The sequence below is a fragment of the Equus przewalskii genome, chromosome 15 (assembly GCF_037783145.1).
Source record: "Equus przewalskii isolate Varuska chromosome 15, EquPr2, whole genome shotgun sequence".
Taxonomy (NCBI): Eukaryota; Metazoa; Chordata; class Mammalia; order Perissodactyla; family Equidae; genus Equus; species Equus przewalskii.
In genome coordinates, this window is record NC_091845.1 from 81,418,679 (window position 1) to 81,425,515 (window position 6,837).

The following is a 6,837-nucleotide window of genomic DNA, read 5'->3' on the forward strand; positions in this document are numbered from 1 at the left end:
ACTGAAAATGATAAACGAAAAGTAAAGGATTATTTTCTCCCCCAAATCAGTTTCTTTTCCCCAAAATAATTACTGTTAACTCTCATTTGTATATTTTCGGGTCAAAAAATATGCTTATACTTATAATATGGGAATATATATTTAAAATTTCTACCCATTTGAAATCTTATGCAAACATACGTATACTGTACTCAGTTTTAAGAGTAAACAGAGAAAAATTAAATGAGATGCCGTTACACACTCACTAGAATGGCACAAATTGAAAGGTCTGACAATACCAAGTGTTGACAGGGCATGGAGCAATGTTAGCTCCTATACACTGCTGGTGAGTGTGCCTATTGCTACAATAATGTTGAAAACAGTTTGGCATTATTTAGTATATTTGAAGAGACACATACTCAGTGCCCTAGCAATACCACTTCTGGGTGTATTCCCTAAAGAAACATTTGCACATGTCTACCTTGAGAAATATGTTAGAATATTCATAGACACATACTCAGTGCCCTAGCAATACCACTTCTGGGTGTATTCCCTAAAGAAACATTTGCACATGTCTACCTTGAGAAATATGTTAGAATATTCATAGAGGCATTGGTCATTATAACCCCAAATAGGAAACAACCTCTTGGTTTGCAGACTGTCCCCTGTACACGGAGGGCAAGAAGAGACTGAAGAAAGAGGCAGACACTCCAAATTGGTGGGTGACAGTTGTAATAAGCAAGGGAACTTACTCAGGAAGCTTGTCTTGGGTGCCTCACCTGCCCACTAGAATCTTAAAAGTTTGTGTAGAGGCCTCAGCTGGGTTCAGTGAAGTATTACCATTCAGATGATCTCAACAACACCTTACTGTCTCAAGGCTGTGTCCTTGGGGTAGTTTCCAGCTCCAGGAAGGCAAGCAGAATGTACATTCCAAGGACAGGGGAGGGGCTGAGGAGCCTCTGATTGCCCAGTGTTAGCTGGAGGACACATCTTTTTGATTGCCTCCTCCAACACAACTAACATATTCATTCACAAAAAATGTGATAAATAGTTGCATACTTATATAATGACCCACTTTTCATAAATGAACATGAATAAACTACAGCTACATTCATGCACTATGGATATTGCTTACAATCATGATATTGAATGAAGGAAGCAAGTCACAGAATAATGATTATGTAGAGTGATTCCATTTCCATAAAGTCTGAAATAGACTAAACCAAAGGCATACATAGATATTAAAACTATACTTTTTTTTTTTTTTTTAAATAAAGCAAATAGCAGATTGGTAGTTACCCTTAGGGAGGAGAGGAAGATAATGTGAATGGGTAGGGACCTACCAGTGAATCCTTAGGTCCCCGCAATGTTCTAATTTGTAACTGATGTGGTGTGTAGATTGGTGCTGCCACTCTAGAGAGTAATCTGGCAGGATTGAGTATATACTGCAGCTACATACCTCAGTGAAGTTCTTCCATCGATCCATAAGGGACACTGGTGATAGTTAGTGGTAGGGAAGACTTGCAGGCAACTTAGGTGTCAATAACTGGGGCAATGGAGAAGCCAAATGTGGTGGATACTGCTGTGGAAGAGCATACAGCTATTAGAAATAATTTACTTGATGTACACACATTAACCTGAATAGATAGTGGCAAAAGTATTCATTAGAAAAAGAAGAGCAGAACAAAGCTTATTTAGTTGTTGATATCTACTAACATTGCTTTTCACTTCTTAGTGATTTTAGACGCTGGCTGTCTGTCACCTTTTCCAATGCTACTTTTATCTTGGAAAATATAACATACACATAAACGATCCCAACAATGCCATCCCCTTTACTTTCCTTTAGGGATCTTGTTTGCTATTCAACCTCAGCTTACTTAAAAAAAGATGTACCTTTTATTAGATATATCTTAGACATTTTTGTGACTAGTAGACGCAATCCTTCCATAATATCAAATTCTTGTTTCCTATCCTTTATTTGCTTCCTCTATTTCTAGCTCACTCTGCCTAGTACTTCCACTGAAACAATCTTGATTCACCAAGGCCTCCAATCCTATCTGTCATTTGCCCCTCTCGATGGCCTCATTCTCTTTTCTTCCAGCCTACATTCCATGGAGAATTGTCATAATCACACCCCTCAATACACACACTTCCTATTTCATAGTCCTTAGCCAAAAAAAAAAAAAATCCTGGTTAATTCCAGCTCTTCTCCCACTCCAGGCCCGTACCTAAACACGTACAAAGCACAGAAAACATTGCTGATTAGTCTCACTTTAATATTCATAACCTCAAAATCAAGTGGCTCCTTGATGCTGCCAGATTACCATTTCATCTACTCTCCTAGACGAGTATTTTATGCATTCTCTCTAAATGAGCATCTATGCCTCCTATGCCATCCTTATTCTCACCTTATAATTTTGCCTCCTCCTTCATGGAGAAAACAGTAGCAATCAGCAGATGACTTTGAAAAACTCCCACCACCATAGCTACCCACCTGTCAACAACTGCACGTCACACAGTCTGCCTACCTTCTCCCATGGATGCATAGATGATATACCCATGCTGCTCCCTTCACGTGGTGTACAATACATCTCAGCCTCTCTTGCATACTCAAGGATGTTGTACCAGTAATTCTCTCCTTTCTCTCTCTCTCTCTCTCTTATAGCATCAAGTTTTCATTCTTCGCGGGATCATGTCCATCAGTGTACCAACTGTACAGTGTGTAACTTCTACACGGTTTTTTTTTTCTTGCCCCAGTCCTCTACCAGCTACTGACCATTTATTTGCTCCTCTTAGTAGCAAAACTCCTTAAAGGAGATTTCAGTATTTGCAGCCCTTGATTTCTAGCTTTCATGTTCTCTCAACTTTCTCCACTAAGGCTTCTGCCTTAACCATTCCACAAAATACTACATGGGTTAAGGTAAAAGATAATTTCCATGTTCTTAAACCCAATGGTCAATTTTTGGTTCTCCTTTTGCTTAACCTACTGGCAACACTTGACACGGTTGATCATGCCCTCCCCCTTGACATACTTTTCTCAATAGGCTTTTAGCATCTCACATTTATTGGTTTTTACCCATCACTCCTTCTCAGGCTGTTTTGCTGGTGACACCTCTTCTTTCAAGTGTCTATTGTGGAGTACCCCAAATCTCAATCCTTAGTCATTTTTTCCTATACATTCACTATGTAGGTGATCTTGTCTAGTCTCATGGCTTTAAATACAATATATATGGTGATCGCTCCAAATATATATCTCTAGTTCAGGCGACTCTTCTGAACTCTCTACTTGTATAATATCACAGACTCAACAGGTTCAAACTGAACTCCTAATGTGCTTTATTCATCTGGTCCATGGTGACCCTCTCTTTCCAGTTGATTAGGCCAAATCTTGTGGGTCATTCTTGGTTCCTCTCTTTATCTCATGCCTTATATTTCACACAGGAAATACTTTGACTCTTTCTTCAAAATATATCAAGAATCGAACCAGTTTTTATCACCTGTACTGCTTCTGTCTTTGTCCAGCTATGATAACCTCGTGCCTGGATTAATGCAGTAATCATATTAATTACACTCACAAATAGACTCCCTGTTTCTACCCTTGCCCCCTGCAGTGAATTCTCAATGCAACAACACAAATGACCCTTTGAAGATGTCAGTTAGATCATATCACTCCTTCCTCTAACCTTGAAATGAGCTAGATGGACCCTGCACTATCTGGTGTCCGTTGTCACATCTTCTGACATTCTTCCCTTTCTTCACCCTATTTCTGTCACACTGGCCTCCTTGCTCTTCCTAGAATGTGCCCAGGATTCTTCCACTTAGTAATTCTTTGCTCTAACTGTTCCCTCTATCTAGAATACTCTTCTGCAAGATATTTGTAGGTTAACTCCCTCGTTTGTGTCTTTGCCTAAATATGACCTTTCAAATGCAGTCTATCCTAACCCCCCTATTTAATATTCCTACACAACCACTCATTAGCAGTTTCCTTTCCTCTCTTGGCTTGAAAGTTATAGATTCTATTTCTGTTCTTTAAAGCCTAACCTTATACATTGAGCATGTGTATATAATAAAGTCTAAAGGATTTGTGGTCACCAGAGGGGATGGGGGCAGGGAGGAGGGTGAAATGGGTGATTAGGCACACCTGTATGGTGATGGATGGTAATTATTCTTTGGGTGGTGAACATGATGAAATTTACACAGAAATTGAAATATAATGATGTACACTTGAAATTTATATAACATTATAAACCAATGTTACCGCAATAAAAAAAAGTTATTTTCTATAACCATATATCTTAACAACATTTGGTCTTAGTGCTTTATATTAAATTTCCAATGCTTACCATTACCCCTGTACCACAGCTTCATCATATCTTGGGTGGCTACATTTGTCACAATGTTGTGTTTTCAAAAAGGGCTCCTGGCTTTGTGTTTCCTGCATTCACGCATATCTGAAAATTTCTTTCTGTTGTCTTTACACTTGCTTGACAGATTGCCCGAGTATAACATTCCTGGATTATATTTAATTTCCCCTTAGATCTTTGAAGATTCTGCTTCTATTGTTTTTTTAATATTTATGTGGTTGTCTGAGGACGATAGGCATTTCCCACCTCATCTCATGTTCCTTGCCTAGACGACCAAAGAATTCTTTCTTTATTCTCGAAGTTTGGGAAGTTGACTATCATGTCAGATGGTTGTTTGTTTGTTTTGTAACATTTCTTTTAGAAGCGCATAATCTTTTGATCTATACATTCATTTATTCTTTTATAGGAAACTTTTCTCTAAAAAGATTTTTTTTCCATTCCATTAGTTGTGCTGTCTTCTTCAGATGCAAGGATTGTCCAAGGCTGCCTCATTGTTACCTGCTCTGTATCTATTATGCTCTTTCTAATTGCTTTAGTCACTTTGTCCTATTGCTCTGCATTCACATTATTATCTCAAGACTCTCTGTTATCTTTTCTGTTATTCATTTTACCTATGTTACTTCTTAGAACCTAGTTACCTGAATTAGCTGTTATTTTCAAATGACTTCTTAGTTCTGTAATGTTGTTTATACCTCCTCAATTTGGTCCTCTGCTCTGTATTTTCGTTTTCTTCAGCTATTTTATCATTGTAAACTTAGTACATTGTTACCTTGGATCTGTATTTTCTTTAAATTCTTCTTTGGCAAGAAACAGTAAGAAATTTTTCTTTATTTTCTTGGGTAATTTTTTCTTTGAGTTGATTTTTTCTTTCACTTCTGTGTGCCATAGTTTCTTCCCATCTTCCTTTCAGCCAGTTTCTTCTTTCCTTCCTCCTTTTCTTTGCACTCTCTCTTTCTCTCTCCTTTGTTCCTTCCTTTTTTCTTTCAATAACATTTTTGTAGTGTGAGTATGCTTCTTTCTTCCACCCATCTTTATCAAGACTGTCTAATTCCTTTGATGCAGTGTGAATAAGTTCTCCATTATTTTCTTTTCTAACCTGATGTAAAATTCACAGAACTCCAGTTTAACATCCTGGTTTTTCGCAAATCTATTACCTTTATGTAGCCTAAGATCATGAAGGTCAAGACGAGAACTCAACTTGGACTCTGGTACCTTATTTGGAGGATTTGGTCTCCTTGGACCTTTTTCCATTTTTGTGAATTATTTTGTGTCAGTGTCAGTGTCCTAAGCTGGCTCTGTATCCTGCTTCTGTTCTGTGGTGGATACCTTTGTATCCAGAGTAAAGGGGGATCCCAGAGTCTCCTGAGCTTCAGAGATGATTAGCCTGGGTAGTTCTCTTGTCACTTGCTCCGGAAGCCGTCTCCATGTTATCCCCAAGTACTGGAACAGAAACACAAATGGAAATTGTGGTTTGGCCACAGAATTTCTAGAATGACTAGTCTACTGACACTGGGGGTTAGAGTTTGAAGGGTTGGGGCACTGTATGTTAAAGGAGACCAAGAAACTGCCTCAAGGTGTCTGGGCCCATGGCTTCTCCGGCAGCCGTTTCACCGAGGCCTCCCTGCCTCCCTCTCTGGGGATTTCTCTTGCCTTTGTTAGTTCTTTGTCTCTAACTACTTTGCCTTCCAGCTGGAGACAGTTAACTCTGGGAAAGATCCTTCATTCTATCTTTCCTTTAAACATCCTTCCTGCTGGGGGGAATCTAAATGAAGAGCCTTAGACATTTTTCCTGCTTCTTAGGAAGCTCTGACACAATTGGGAGGAGCTAAGTATCTACTGCTTTGTCCACATTTTTCCTAGCCTGCCTAAACATCTCTTCAGTTTGCTCTTCCAATTGGGACGAAATATTTTAAAATCTTAGGATTCAAGGCACAGAAAGAAATATTAAAATCATGTATTATAGTGTTTCCTAACCAGTAGCTTACACAGTTATCCAATTTCTGTATTTTTGATAGTAAGTATTGATAGCTACATAGTGAAAAGAAAAGCCAGTTGCAAATAAAATGACATGCTTAAGTACATGCAACTAGCTACAGAGATGTCCCCAACTCTAGATTTCTTACTGCCCTTATCACTAGATTTTTGTATATTGTCATATAGATATAGATAGAAGTATGTCACTGTATGTTTTATCACCATTTTCTTTTTTGGTCTACTAAACCCCATAAAATGATACAGAGACATCAAAAATATTTATTTTAGTCTTTTGGATGATTCACAATTTAAGTGACTAGTGAATTTTCAAAGCTAATTTTTTTTTTAAATTCTTTTTAAAAAGTCTGACATATTTTGCCTGGTTAATCAAGGGCAGGGATTTTGGTTTGCAGATTCATGCTGTTATAAATTGAGATATTCTGTCCAATTTTTTATAAAAGAGCAAAGGGAGGTTTCATTAAATTTCAAAGGCCTGTCTTGGGTCTGACCATCAATGCGC